Genomic DNA, 17,661 nt, shown 5'->3' with positions numbered 1-17,661 from the left:
AGATGAAATGCTTTTTGCTGTTCCTTTTGTAAAACCTAATTATGTTCTGCAGTACTAAAAACAAAAACAACCTACCGTTTCCCTCTTTCCTTTCTTCCCGTTTTACCTTATTCTTTTTATCTCCCCACCCTCTTTTTTAACTTAAATTTCCTACATTAAAACGTACCAAACACTAATACTGTAACCCTTTTCCCTCTCCCATTGCACACCCCATTCATGTTCAACAAGACAGGGAACAAAAACGATAAAATCCACTATAAAACTATCAAACCAAACACTACAAACTAGTGATTGTAGATACGAAGAGTTTTAAGAATTTATTCTTAAAACTCTTCGTATCTACAATCACTAGTTCTACAAAATAATTTGATGCAACATGAATACTATTTCCAAAATTATTGGATTCGAGATTAAATAACCCAAAAAGGTGTGATATGTCGTAAAACAAGTGAATCAAACCACACACACACACACACACACACATATATATATATATATATATATATATATATATATATATATATAAAGGTGCGTACATATACTACAAATTAATCCCGTTTAATTGGACAAAAGTTATAATCTATTGTAAGGAATGCATGTTTATACCAAAATTTTAGAGTAATTGTGGTATTGTGTTGATAATTTCTTCGAATCATAACTGTGGATCGGATGAACACCATAATACTTAGTTCGCTGTACTTTATTATACTACGGGTCCAAGCAAAATTTCAGGTAAACCAGTCGAGTAATTACCGAGCAAAAATAGGAAGAGACAGACTACTTAAGAGAAATATAACACAGATAGGGGGTTGCAGCAAAAAACTGATACTTGGATATCAAGGTATACTAGGTCCTGGATATGACCTTAAACTATATCCAGTGCTGAGGCCCCAGCTTGCGGGCTTTGGGAGTGTGGAGTTGCCCGTTAATTACCATTGCTCCCAGATCCACTATAACCCGTAGTGGTAGTACCTGTTAGGGTCCCAACTATGGGGTAAATAGAAACCGACTTGAATACAACAAATATATTCTATTAAAAAAAAATGTTCTTTAAAATCTTTGGATTCGGCATTAAATAAGCCGAAAAGGATTGATATGCCGTAAAACAAAAACAACCAACCAACCAACCAAGGTATACCAGAAGGTTCTCAGTTGTGTAGTAAAGTCGTGGACATACAAGATCGCCAACAGACGAATTATCGCGAGCTTACACGACAGATTAATTGTCCGAAAACACTGACAAACTTTTATTATATCACTTTTTTGTATTGTATATTTTTTCTACTTAAATCCGTTGTTAAATTCTTCAACATTATGCTTTTGGTGCCTCACCCTGAACTTGTTTTTTATGACTGTGCCTATGTTATTCACACTGTTGCCTAAAATACATATTCTATAATTCATAATAATAAATTCAATAGTGTAGAATTTTACCAAGCACATATACTTTAGTTAGGATCTTTTCAAAATAGCATTACTAAATATAACTCAGTATTCAATGTTAAGAAAATCGTTTCTTTATTTTATTTTTATTAAACTTATTTAAGGGTGGGATGCGAGTTCCTATGAATGCACTCCTAAATGGTTAAGTTTCTCATGTAAATAATGTGCTCATGATATTTACCGAATTACCGAAAATATATATTCCAAAATAATCAGTTAATAAAAATATAAATAAAACACACACACACGTACGTATATATATATATATATATATATATATATATATATATATATATATATATATATATATAGTGAGAGAGAGATAGGCACTCGCTAAATTTTATTATTTACAAAATATAATGTATTCATGGCATTCACCATGTGTTTCCGAAATTCATAATGATCCGGACATTAGTTTTGGAAATTACCATGTATATATAGCTATACTGACGTATCGAGTACTTTCGAAATAAATACTGAAAATAGATTAATAACTTCTAATAATTAGCTTCGCACGCAGTTGAGCACACACAATAGAAGTTATTTCACTATATGATAAAATAAATATTAAACAAATAACGTAGAAAGATCGCATAAAATCATACTAACACCTTGTAAACATGGGTACATTATGAATAGAATAAGGTAAACAGAGGAACTAATACGTGAAATTCAATGGCGGTCACACTTCTTCCTGAATAAACATGAACACCTTGATACAAAAATATTATAGATTTAAAAGCTTAAAAACGCAAAACAAATAGAACTCATGATTAAATTGGTTTAGAGTTGTACAAATAATCCCACAGCTTCCAAAAACAATTACACACCATCGTTAGAAACATAAACAATTTCAGGAGTATATTCGTAAAAGCGGATAAAATTAGAACATTTTTTATAAAATAGATAAACACAAGTATAAAAAAAAACTAATCACAGAGAACATTACAGAAATGTATAAATATAATTAATGCTGAAATTATGCAAATCATCAATAAATTAAATTAATAATTAGCGACAAAGTTAGCAAACTAAAACGCAGGAAGACCTATATCTTATTTTACAATAGCGTTAGCACTCGCTTAATTAATATGACCAAACCCGCAATATATAAAATTAGTAAAACAATCCTTTTTAGACTAAAATATTAAATAAAAAAAGATTTGGAATTAAACCAATTGGAGAATACTGCCGAAGCAATCGTTTGATTTAAAAGTATCAACCAAATGCACTTTACTGCAATTGGACATCGTGGACTTCTATCCATCCATATCCGAGGAACTCTTCAACACTGCCCTGGGGTTTGATGAAATATATACCGATATATCCAAAGATGAACTCCACATTATTAAAAAAATATCAGAAGTAATCAATAACAACTAATGGGTTAAAAGAATAATGATGAAATCTTTTGATCTAGCTATGAGTCATTGGATTCTGCAGAGACATCGGTCTTGTAGAGTCATTCATTTTATATACACAGACACATAGATTTGATAATCCTGATATATCCATATAGAAAAATGATTGCTTAGCTATAATCAGAGAATCTAACAAGATCAAGCAGTAAACACTTTAGAAAAGCAATGCACATGGAATTTTAAAAATTACGCCATGAAGTTGAATTAGTTTCTTAGATGTAACCGTAAACCTAAATAAAAATAACTATGAACCATACTTAAAAGATAACGCTAATCTAATACTTAAAAGATAACGCTAATCTAATACACATAAACCCAAAGTCTTACTAACCCCCACAAATTATAAAACAGATCCATAACTCTATTGAGAGTAGACTTAGCAAAATTTTAGCAACGAAAATGCATTTAAGGAATCAAGCAACATCTACAACACAGCTTTAAAATATAGAGAATATAATAAAATAATATCGAATTCAAATACAAAAACAGAACACTAATAACTATGTACTAAGACTAAAAACAGACCGTAAAGGAATATAATTTGGTATACGCCACTCTCTAACCAAATGGTAAAAACCAAACTTGGCAAAAAATCTTATCGAAAAACACTTCTCATAACAAACCAAATCTGTAACATAAAAAATTATAAGTGTATTATAGTTGCTGTGAAAACTGATGATGATAATTACAAATTAAAAACAAAATTGATTACAAAGTGACCAATATAAATACAAAAATATAACAAACAACAATATTATAATTAATAGAATAGTAATGACGTATATCATAATAGAAATAAAACCACTAGCAATTAGTAAAAATGCACTTGTAGAACGCAGGCATTCTGTCCTTAATAAAATAAATGCATTGTTGACCAGGTCGTGACACTTGGTAAAGAAAGCCTGAATAACAAAAAATATTAGGTAGGAATGGCATCAGTGGATTTTAAAAGCAGATATTACAGATACAAGAGTTCAGTCAAACACGAACAACGCCGAATGAAAATAGCATCAGTGAACCACTAAATGGGGTTCAAGGAAAGTGGGCGATCACCGAAAATAGAGTAGAACATAATACGGCAGTTGATCGCATGTTGAAACTTAGACGATCCGCTGAGATATGTTTGAGTGAGAAATTAACTATCGTTAACTTTAAAGAACGCCAAAACGTATTAAACAACAAGACTAAAATAACAAACGTATGTAAACATAAAATAAACTTTACCTTAAGATATAAACATACTCAACAATGTAAAAATAAAGAATAACAGCAGAAACAAAAAGTTGGCTATAATTATAATAATAAATAAGAAATAAAGACATACGATCACATTTGTTTAACATTATATATTAAATGGTAAAAACATAAAAGGCTAGCTCACTGATTTTTAACCTCCCTCAATAGAGCCAAATCGAATTTAGGACATTACAATTTAAAACTATTATGAAAATGAAAAATATGAGGGGAGACAAAAATAAACGGACAAAGAATCAAATAAAGACCATAATATCTCATTTTGCTTACAAGGAGAAGGTTTTAAGCTTTAATACAAATGGTTTCTAGAATTTTCAAATGAAACGGCGAGTGCGACTTGTTAAGAATCGAGAGCAATTCAAAACTGAACTTGAAGGTATAAACACGCTTATTTAGAAGATGCTCGCAGATGACTGAAGCGTATGTATTATTCAAAAGATCAGATGGTGAATAATTTGCATATTAAATTTTTGATGGAATGTTTTGTTTGCATCGCAAGTCCAATATTTGCGCTGCCCGCCTGACTTTTTGCAAAAGGCAGCTACATTTAAATGAATAAATATTCAAATTATAATGGTGAGTAAGAACAGTTTCTTATTTGGTTTTAGGAATATTTAATTATTACACTATTAAATAAAGAATAACGATATTCTTGTTCCTCTATTTCAAAACTATTTACTTACCAATGTAAATTATTCTTCCGGAAGTAGAAAAGGACAATGTTTGCTTAATATCATAAACTGTTTATAAATTCATTATTTCTAAGGAAATATCAAAATATACTATCTGATATCACCCAAGAAATAGATGAGTTGTGCCTCTAATGTCGGTATTTTCAAATCCAATGTCATTCTTAAGATGTTCAACGGTATTTAAATTCTTACTCCGATACGATAACCCATTCAATTCATTGATAAAAATAGTAATTATTTAAAATTGATTTCAATTTTAAAATTCAGATCGAGTTTTTTTTTTTTAACAATTGCAATTTACTTTTAAAATATTTTGTGAAAGAAGTGTTAACTGTCGTCATATTTGCTACGCAAAGCAAGTGGTCTTCTAGTCTGTTTGACTACGTGCCAAATAGTAGTACGAAAAGACTGGGTGTTTCACATATTTATTTTTTTAGCTGAATCACTGACGACATAAATTGAACATATTGCAAAATTACCTCCCTTTGTTCTTCGATGATTGTGATTATCGAGGCAAAGACATCAGATTTGCCTCGATAATCACAATCATCTTGCTAGTTCGACGAAAGTTGACTTTGTATCATAGTTCAAACCCAGCGACATGGGTACACACTGGGATGAACCATATATTTATTTGGATAGTGAAAATTATTTATCCATATAATATTCTAGGTGTTCGTTCTTTTTTAGTGTTTATTGGCTGAAAAAGTCACATACAATTTCTAAAGACAGAAATTCGCAAAATTTGGCTTTGAAAAGGACAATCGAGCAACGTAAGAAAAAGCTATGAGAGTGAACTGCCTTGAATGTAGACTCGTTTTCAAATCTTTGTATAACCAAATATGATCATTTTGGCAATAATGTGAGAAGGGGACTCGTAGTAATTTCGACGTGCAGCGGTTCTGTAGAGAAGAAACGAATAAGTGAAAAAAAAGGTAAAAATAAGAAACAGTTTTTCCATGCAGACCCCCCCCCCTAATTTTTGCACAATATTAAAAAAATATAAGCTTATCAAAATATATTTCTCATTCCGTAAAATTCCCACTGATCTTGATATACTTCGGAAAACTTATCATTATAAAATGCTTCTTGACAAATTAAAATGATAACTTATGTAGAGAAATTAAAAAAAAGAAAGCATTTTAAATCTAAAATCTATTTTGCATTCTATTTTATTATATTATAACACAGTTAACTTCATAAAAATGTTTTTTTTTTTTCAATATTTGAAAATTCATACTAATTCGAGATTCATTTTCTCCTATCCATTTTTCTACTTATCCTTTATGAAAATAATCTGTCGTTAGTAAAATGTAGTCCATGGATTTGCTTTATATTGTTTTTATTTCTAAGATTTTGAAGGATTACTAAATAGTATTTTTTTAATTTTTGTTTGCTAGCAAAATGTTTTTTTTAATTTCTCTATCTATATATTGATTTTTCTATTATCTCGATAAGTTCTAATAGCAAGATAATACTTTGTAATTTTAATTATATATTGCTTAGAGATATAGCCTTTTTCACATTAATTAACTACGTGTGACGTCATAGGTGATCTTGTCCAAGTTTCTGATTCATCTTTATAACCTAGCTGAGTATGAGATTTTGTTTAATGGAAATCAATCCAGACAAGACATAAAGCCACTCGATGGCATGAGTTAAAATAACAGCAGTTTAAAGAGAAAATGCAAATTAGCAAATGCTAAGTGTTAGGCGGACAGATTCCAACACAGGAAATAGGAATGTTTCCCCTTTTGCCAGAAATATCATCTATGGTAACTAAAGGAAAAAATAAGGAAAGCGAGAGTCACAAGCCAACTGAAACCAAACCTGAGCTCCTGTTCCTGAAAACATTTAGTACAAATGACTAATCACCCCATAAGTGTGTATTATATCATAAAGAAACAAAGTATGCTCTTCTAGAAAATAGCCTCATTTAATTATTTCTTTATGCATATTAAAATATCTCTTGAGTAATGGCCGATATCAGTGCTCTTAAAGTGCTGGCTTTTGCAAAAAAAAAAAAATGTTCACGGTTTATCTGATCGATTCTCATAGAGTATTTAAAAATGCATGCCAATATGCGTGCAAGAAATGCACCAGTCATCATGCCAATTCGCGAATTATTAAATGCGATGTGTAAATTTCCGCTTCATGTCCGTGTCTTGCTTGTCCCGATGTAATAAATGTGACCCGATGAATGGCGGCTTTTTATCAATCTGTCCGATGAATTTTCCTGCGCACATCATTGGCGCCAAATTTCGAATTTTATCAGGGTGCATGTATTTTAGTGTTTATATTTTCTATCTTTCTATCTCTATCTCTCCATGTATATACACACACATATGTATACAGGGTGAAACGATAAAATTGTCGTCCTAGAAATGACGACATTCCATTTCCGTTTGATGAAAACCGGTTTTGTATTTTTTTTTTTGTAGACCATCTACTAGTTAACCAGTTGTGTAAAAATCCCAAGAGCGATACGAGTTTTCTATCATATCTGAAAGTGGCACAATGTTCACCGAGCGTGATCGGAGATGCGCCGCTGTACAACTCATGTTCTCTACCGATCAAAGTTATTGCCAGCACTCTCCAAATCTGGACGGCTTAATGCTTCAGGGCACAGTTCATCGAAGTTTACGGCCACGGTTATTGTCTTTAGAGTGCTTTCAAGTGAGGGCCACATCATGCCACCTAACATCTTCGAAGTCGACTTGAAAATCAATACCAAAGTGTACCTGAAGAGTTTGGTGATCCCTGGTACAATCAAGTATCCGCTAGCAGACCCGGGGTGTGGCAGCAAGACGCGGCGCCGACTACAATGTCCAATGAGACCCAGGCTTGACTTCAGAAAGAGTGCTACGGCCTTGTACCTTTCCTCTCACTGCCCCCCCTCCTACGCTAACATCTACATGCTGGACTAATAATTCGTTTGGTCATACGTTAAGAAAAATCACAAACGTGACCTTCCACAACACCAAAGCCAGCCTGATCACCGTCATCCGTCGAGAAAGGCATGCTCTTAGTTCCGGACCCGTATCGAGGCGGTGATTGAGACTGAAGACGGCTACATTGAATAGATGTTAGCTCTACAACATAATCAAGTTACCTGAATTGATTTTATCTATAAAAGTTATAAAATAAAGCTGTAGTGTTGTTTCCATTGGGGCGACAACTTTATCGTTTTATCCTGTCTTATATTTTCAATTCTCATCCACATAAACATGTCTTCCATCTTCCTTCGAGAATCATCATTGTAGAGGATGAGAGTTTCACCAGTCGTACGCTTCGAACCCCTAGGCAGAATTCACCTCCTAACTTTATCAAAGAATTGTCGAGTCAATTATATTATTTTAGCCAGTCGCTAAAGAAGCTTTGACAGATAAACTTCTTTAAATTGTGAGCTCGTGTGTATTTGAACATATTCTCATTCGTTAAAAAAAAATCTATCTCTGCAAAATAATGTCAATTGATCGCATTCGAAAGACCGTTGAAGTGTTCGAGTTGAATACAGCACTAGCGAGATTAATGTGATAATTTGTTAAAGGAGAAATCGTTTTTAATAATAATAATAATAATAATAATAATAATAATAATAATAATATAAATATATATATATGTGTATGTATGTATATATTTGTACATGCATGTACATATAGATGTTTTCATATATATGTGTGTGTTTAGATGTATATATGTACATATATTTGTGTATGCATATATACTTATATGTATATAAATATATAAGTGCAAATATGTATACATATATAACAGAAATATGTGTATGCTTAAATATGTAAAACCATAGTTGCATATTCATTTATGCACACATGCGTATATATACATTTATATATGTGTATATGTATATAAATACATGTTTACATATGTATACATCTATATATATGTGCATATCTGTATATATATATATATATATATATATATATATATATATATATATATGTATATTACTTGGCCCTTTTTATCTGGGAGTAAAGTATAGTATCTGTTCTGGTACTAGACTTCACTTTTCTGACCTCGAGTAGTGAAGGAGAAATCCTTCTAGATTCAGGCAATTCTTACGTTTCTTCCTATTCAGAGTATCCCCTTTTAGGAAGCAGGAGCTTTCCAACATTAAGAACCGACGTTGTGTCTAACTCTGCCCTCGTGGTGAGGCAAGTAAACAGGAAATATACTTACATGTATGCATATGAAAATTATAAAAAGTTGACACTTATGATTTACAACATTTATTGTTCGTATATAAAGAATACAAGATAAATATCATTATCATCCTTATTCTGTGGAGTTTTTAAGATTTGGCAAAAAGAAGTTTTATATAAACTTGTTATAACTTTATTGGTTAGAACAAAAATTGAACGTTTGAAAGACAGTAATGTTCGAAAGAGTATCTAGAAATATATATATATATATATATATATATATATATATATATATATATATATATATATATGCTAAAGATATATCAAATGATCTTAAAAAATATAGATTCTTTTAGAGAGTAACAAAATCTAATCAGTGAAATTGCTTGAAACTTGGTAAAATCTATATATTTATTGCTTGTATCTGCATCCGTAGTCTTGGAGTAAGGATATTCAGATCATATAGATCGTGTAGTTCTTTAAATATTAATTTGAAATTTCTTCTGAAACAAAACTTGCAGTGTGGTTAATCTTGGATTGTATCTATATATCTATAAACGTGAGAATGTGTGTGAGGACACTTCTCCACCTATATACTCCACGCATGTTTAATTTACAACTTGAAATTTGGTAAGAAAATATTCAGGCATGTGGAAAACATTTAATCTATTTTCATCCGAAAAAGAAAACAGGCTGCTAAGTGTACCAATTTGAAAAATTGGTACGTGGCGGTCGTCGTATTTTCTAATGTTTGCTGTTTCATAAATGCGCATGCGTGAATGGTTCACATCACAGATCCATTATATTAGAAATAAGCCAGTTTTAAAACACCTGAAACTATTGTGTCACGCTGATCCTATGCTTATCGTCCTTGATTCACTGTCTTTAGGTTTTGGTTTCGATCTCAGCTCGGGTATTTTTCTTTTACTTACACAATGCAAACTGTATGGGAAAAGACTGAATTCTCGAAAGGGCATGTCTCATTTTCTTTTGTTTTTAATTTTATTTAAAAAATATTAACATTGCGTTTAATATCGGGCAACGCCGGGCACACTTTGCTAGTATTTTATGAAAGATTTGTTGAATTTATATACATATGTACATTGATATATGAACATATGTATATAATTATATTGATATGTGTACATACGTATATAGACACATTTATATATTTACACAGGTAAATAGATTTATATATGTAAATATGTGTAGATGTCGTTTATAGATATACATATATATATATACATATATGCCCATATATATATATATACATAAATATATACTTATGATTATAAATATCTTTATATTTGTACATTTGTTCACGTGTTTATATATATATATATATATAGTGTACACGTGTCTATCAATATATTTATATTTGTACATATTTCTATAAGTATATATTTATGTATGTTCATAGTTGCAAAAATATATTTATATATAATGTATTTATATGTGTATATATAGGTTTAAGTTTAATATGTATATATGTTCATAAATATAATAAGAGATAAAGCGCGCATTTTATTTCCCTCTTTTTTTGTTTTATTTTCTACGTGTTACTTTTATCTTGGATTATTATTATTATTATTATTATTATTATTATTATTATTATTATTATGATTATTATTATTATTATTATTATTAATAATAATAATAATAATAATAATAATAATAATAATAATAATAATAATAATAATAATAATAATATGTTGGTTACATTCATAATTTTTTCCACGAATTTTTTTTATTTTTTCAGTCTTGTTATGTACTATTTTTTATTATTCTGATGATTATTTTTACCTTCTTGCAGCAACTGTAATACCGCAGTATTTGTTTATGGAAAATTAATGTTGACAACTAGTGACATTTCTTACCTAGTTTAGTCTTCAGCATCTGATAATATTGTGGTGGAAAACCAATTGATATTTGTACTTCTTCTATTTGCATTATTATTTTTATCTTGTTTCTCGTATTTCATTAACTTTTTTGTAAGATGTGTAATGGGCATTACTTAAATACATTTTTATTTGTTTTACGTTATTTATATACATTAAACAAAACTGAAATATTTTTCTAATTGCTCAGATCTAGTTGAATATGCTTTCACGTATTTGGGGTATTTTGATTAAACATTATCGTTTAAGTACTGCTGAGAAATATTTTTTGTCTATGTTTGAAGAGTCTGTTACTATTGTTTTTACTATTTCCATTTTAAGTTATAATACATCGATTAGGTTGGTGCAAAAAATAATGTCGTTTTTGACATGAACGTCGGAAGACAACCTTATTTTTGCACCAATCTAATTATACATAGTTAATTCATAATATTTACACAGATCTATCAGTATTTATTTGTTTTTCCACCAAAGCAAATTAGGCACAAGGCCGTTTTTAATGTGGGGTAAAAACCAGCTCCCCTAAAAGTGTGCAAAAAGGGGGCACTCTGGTTACCAAAAATAATAATTGTCCCAGTATAGAGGGTTTCCCCTCCATTAACTGGTACAAGTTATCTTAAGTGCAGCATCTGCAGAACAGATGGTATTTATTTGCTCCCTCACCGAGCAAATTAGGCACAAGGCCGATTTTTAATGTGAGGAGTGAAGGGAAAAAGGGGAACAGCTCCCGAGAGGTGGGAAATGGGAGCTGGTTAAAGGTCAGGCATGTGGGGTTGCCCCCACATCTGGTCTTTGCTTGCAGTATCTGCCGGAACAGATGGTATTTATTTGCTCCCCCACCGAGCAAATTAGGCACAAGGCCGATTTTTAATGTGAGGAGTGAAGGGGAAATGGGGACCAACTCCCCGGGGAGTAGGGGAGTTGGATAATGACAATTGGTATGAAGGGTTGCCCCTACATTGACCAAGGTCTCATATGTGAGGTTGCCCACACATATGGTCTTTGCTTGCAGTATCTGCCGGAACAGATACTACACTTTGATCCCGGCCCGAAGGCCAAGAAGATATTTATTTGCTCCCCCACCGAGCAAATTAGGCACAAGGCCGATTTTTAATGTGAGGAGTGACGGGGAAATGGGGACCAACTCCCCGGGGAGTAGGGGAGCTGGATAGTTGACAATTGTTATGAAGGGTTGCCCCTACATTGACCAAGGTCTTATCTTGTGGGGTCGCCCCCACATAGGGTCTTTGCTTGCAGTATCTGCTCCCGAGGACCAAGAACAACTACATAGATCTATAACACAATTTCAAATATGTTTGTTAGGGTGTAAAACCTTTAAGTTCTAGCGTCACCCTAGCTGCCATCCCTCATCTCCCAATCAAGGAAAATCACCATTGTCTTTTATTCACCGATCATTATCGATCTTTGACACTTGGCAATGATGTAGATCATATCATTAGATATGTCGGTGTGAAATATAAAGCAATAGTAAAATATTCTTCGCATATCGAGGGATTAAAACTTACGATGTCAAATTATAAGCAAGTACATTTATTTTTATTTTCGATGCCATCACACGATTGGTTTATTATGGATCCTTCCTCTCAAGGCGTCATTTCTTAGAAAAATATTTGGATAATATTTGCTATTTCAAGTTGTAAATCAGTATGACCCCTTTAATAGGATGCATACATGCTTTTGTTTAAATTTACTAATTGCGTCCTTAATGTTAGATCTATCACTTTTTTTAGGTAATTATCTAAACAGACATTTATAATCCTTACGTTTTGTATTTTTTTTACTCCTAGAAGTGTTGCATATTATATGTTCATATTTTAATGCATTAATTTTGAATATTACTAGCATGGGTGCCCGGCGTTGCCCGGGTGTTTTGAAGTGTATGCTGAGCAAAAAAAAGTCAATTTTTTAAACTTTGACCCCTATTATGACGTCTTAAAATTTATTGTTTAGGGCTCAAATCAAGTTCTTAAGTTAGATCCATGTCCAAGGAATCTATATCTAAAGTTTCACGTGTTTAGACCCAAAATTGTCGGAGGAGTTTGGTAGAGTTCTCAAAGGTCAAATCGCTGAACTTTGACCCCTTAATCGTCGAATTTCTGTCCGAAAACCAATCACAACGATTTTGCCAAATCTCAGTACCCTGTATATCAAATTTCGAGTCTGTAGACTAAAAATTGACAGAGGTATTGCGTAGGGAAATGTACACAGACACACAGACACTTTCATATATATATATATATATATATATATTATTATTATTATTATTATTATTATTATTATTATTATTATTATTATTTCTAATCTTCGGTTTATTTCCCCTTACGTTCTCAATTTTTTAAAAATATTTTGTTGATCAGTATAGCTAGTTGTGTTTTTTTACTAAATGACATCACTTATAAAGTGCAGATGTCACTCATTGATAAGGGTTAATAAGATAGAAGTTCTATCAAGACTAAATTAAAATGCTTGTGTGGGCGAGTTTAGATAAGAGTCTGTTAACATTAGCTTTATGTATGACTAGTTTTAACATGAAAAAAACATTACGTAGAGTCTTTATGCTTAATCATTCAAACACTTCCGTGTTTGAATATATGGTAAAGTGGCAGTTTTAGTCATTTAGAACTGCTTTAAAGCTTCACCGCTCACTCATTTTTCGAGCAAATTTCAAACAATTATTAAAGTTTATAGATCACCTTCTCGGCTATGTTGTGAAAAAAAAAATCAATTTTCGTTCAGTAAAACAAAAGGCATATGAATTTACTGGTGTTCAAAATCGTAAAATAACGTACGGAGGAGAGCGAGGTTTTTCTTATGACTGGTTTCCATAGCAACCACGTTGCTTCAGCGGCTAGTGTTGCTACTAATTCACTGCTGCCGCGAAAAGAGAAGTAATGAGTTAAACAGCCAGATGGAAGAATGAAATGGAGATAAGTCAGGAATTTTATTGAAGCAGACAAGTGTCGTACATTGTTATTACATATGTGTTTATGGGGGCAAATACATAAGACGGAAATTATACAAAGAACAAGTGAATTTATTGGAAGCCTGGAACAATCAAGGATTACAATAGAAAAACGCGAACACAAAAAGTAATATGTTTATGTTTAAACATGGAAAAGTAAAGCACTAGTTGTTAAAACTGAAAAAGAAAAGGACAATATATTTTAGTAAAAATATCATAAATCTATAACTTCAAATATCGCAGCATTAAGTTTCTTTATTATTCAAGTTAACGTTATATAATCAATTTTTAATGTTGTAATATTCCAACATATAAATGTATAATATTTTTTACTAGAATATCTTGTCCTTTTCTTTTTCAGTTTTAACAACTAGTCTTTTACTTTTCTATGTTTAAGCTTAACCATATTACTTTTCCTGCTCTCATTTTTCTATTGTAATATCTTTATAGTTTATCATTAGCGCTTATATTTGTTTTCGTTCTCCACTATCATCTATACAAATAAGCTCATACTTATATGGTTTAGTGTTCGTTCAACCTTCCTTTTATTAGGAAGGTGTATTTGTCGTTTATATTCCAGCGTACGCCTACATGGTCGACACTACAAACCATACTTGACGATGATTTTGTTGTCAGATGAAAAGTATGCAAAGGGTCGACTATTTAATACTGCTGACATACGTTTTATTTATATTTTCCGTTCCATTTCAATATTTTAAATAAGATAAATATATAGAAAAAAAGTACGTTATTTTATATATTTTTTCTTCTTTGTTGACAGACAAATGATTTATTTTATGAGGGAGAAAGAGAAACAAACAAGTAAAATGGTCTCAATTGTGTTAACTGATAAATTGTTTTGTTGTTTAAAAAGATTACAATTTTACGCAATATTTTTGAAGAAATTTCGATTTTTAAAATTGAAAAATTTAATCTGTATATCTGCTGGGATATTTGTTCTCTATATTTGACTTTTTAAGCTCCGCCCTGTTGTTGTCCTTCGCAATATTTTTTTTTTATTTTCTTCTGTACCTTTTTATAATATTCTTCCTCATCTGTTTAATTATCTTAATCTTTACTTTTTTTCTTCTTTTTCTTTATACGCATGTTTTCTTCTCTTTGGTCTTCATCACTCTTTGTTGTTTCCTCTTTTTCCGCATCTTTTTTTATCCGTGTTTCGTTATTATTTTAATTTCTTTTTGCATGCTTTTTATTTTTGGTTTTACTTTATTTGATTTATTTTTCTTTGATTTTAGTTTTTTACTTGCTTATTTTTTATTTATTTTCTTTTTTTGCATTTGATTGTCGTCCATGAGCTTTCTGTCCCTCCCTTTCCTCCGTCTTCTTGCCTCTTCTTCTTCCTTTTATTTCTCCTCGTCTATTTCCTGTTCACCTTGGTCGTCTCCATTGTGTTTTATACTTTCCCGTTTTCTATAAACCTTAAACAACTCAACAGATACAACCCTAGTTCATTTGCTTGCATCTGTTTATACTGATTGCTTATTTTTTTCATTATCCTTTCGTTCAATTACTTGATTTTCTTTATTTCATTTTTATATGTTTGTTTAAAAGCCCCCGTGCGCCTTCAAACCTGACGTGTGCGTGAGTAATTTCTGTATCGTTTTGCTTAATTTAGGGGCCGTATTCAACCGCGTTGTCCTTACCCCATCAACTCGCATCGAGAAACCTAGCCGTTTCCGCCCCTTGCTACTGCATCAAGGACCCGTATGAGGTAAATTGTCAAAACATCATTATTTTTCCTATACCAAGCATGTTGTATACTTCGTCGGCGTTTAACTGGACAAAACCAATCAGATAAAACCATATAAAGAAATCAACAACTATGACATTATATTTTATCTCACAACGGCTGTTTAATACTGTTTGCAATTATTAAACACGTACCGTAGATTTTTACTACGGCTTGATTTTAATTATTGATATGCAATCAAAATTATATTGCACTTAACCACAAATGGCCGTTGTAAGATAGAATAGTTTATATATTAGAAGTTTTATTATCAACAAATGTTCACATTTTAGCTCAGCACTGCAATACTAGCGCTTGTCATTCAGTTTAATGTTATATAAAGTTCTTTAATATAAATTTCCACAAATTTACCGAAAACAGATTTAATTTGCATATAATTGTTTCTGTGCTCGTCAAATATATAAAAACTCATTAAATAAGATGTACATAACATGCGTATATATATATATATATATATATATATATATATATATATATATATAAATATATATATATATAATAATTTTCACAACCAAACAACGTCGCAGTCCACAAGAGCCATGACAGCCAACGAAGTGGAAGTACAAGAGTTTCGCCCTCATTTTTGCTCATCAGTTAGACACGCCAGAACTCGAGATTCGAAAACGTTGGAATCCGGTTGGTTTGCTGTCCTGGCTCTAAGTTGCGACGTTGTTTGGCTGTGGAAATTATTATGTAGTCTCTCACATTCTGAAAATTATATATATATATATATATATATATATATATATAGATATATATATATATGCATATATATATATATATATATATATATATATATATATATATACATGAATGAACAACGCACAATATCTGTTAGAATCAGAAATAATAAATCAGATTGCCAAATAAATTTCCATAACTGAGACAAAATATTGAATCGATATGAGATGTGATCATATGCATTATTCTGACAAATATTCATAAATTTAGTGTTATTTTGACAACGCTTCGGCCGATAAAATCACCGTCCTTCTACGGTGAGTTTTGTAAAGGCCGATAATCTTTATTTTAAATTAAGAATACCATTAAGAATTAAGCCTTCTACCCGGTCATGACTGACAGAACGAGAGGATGAAACGAAGGATGAAACGAAGGATGAAACGAAGGATGCCGCTCAAAATTACCTTGTTCCTATATTTGGTCAACGCATTCTGTCGAAAATGTATCTTTTCATTAAAACAGAATTACTTCCATATAAATAAACATTTCAATGTACATTTCATAATTACCTCTCTACACTCTAACGTATATATAAGAAGCACTATATATATATATATATATATATATATATATATATATACTTGTATTAGTAATTATTGCATTATGTCTTTATTTTCATAAAAAAAATCATTTTTTCCAATGTTTGTTTGAAATGAACATTTGCTGGGGTTCTTTGCGGGCGCCATTCCTGTGGGTCGATGGGTAGACATGCCAACTATCAATATGATGGTTCTAGGTTCAATCCTCGTCTAGTGAAGGTACTAGTCTAGCCACACAATGAAATAATACTGTATGCAAATGATTACACACACATATATTTATATATATATGTTTGTATATATATATATATATATATATATATATATATATATATATGATAAGAATACATTAAAAACTCAATAAAACAACAGTAGCTATAATATAATTTATTTCAACCGCATGCAATGTGTCACTTTACCTAGCAAACCAACAGATGCGCTTCTCTGATAGGTACACTGAAACACATTGCGTACAATCGTGTTAAACATTTTGACAAAATATTTGCTATTGAATAAATAGAAAATATATTGTTATACATTTTGAAAATATCTAGATTTTGATATGGATGTTTAAAATAAATTAGCACCACAGAATCTATTTAGGCGAAATTGTGAAAGTACCCACATACTCTATAAAGTATGAAAATATACCACATAAAGAGAAGTAGCTTTTTCCATGTTCATGATGCTTGTAATGAGATTCATCATGTTCGCTGACTATAATTTTCTTATAGTACTCCTACACTTTACTCATCT

The sequence above is a fragment of the Euprymna scolopes genome, chromosome 2 (genome assembly GCF_053919585.1).
Source record: "Euprymna scolopes isolate OS-2025 chromosome 2, ASM5391958v1, whole genome shotgun sequence".
NCBI lineage: Eukaryota > Metazoa > Mollusca > Cephalopoda > Sepiida > Sepiolidae > Euprymna > Euprymna scolopes.
Note: the sequence above shows the minus strand (reverse complement) of the source record.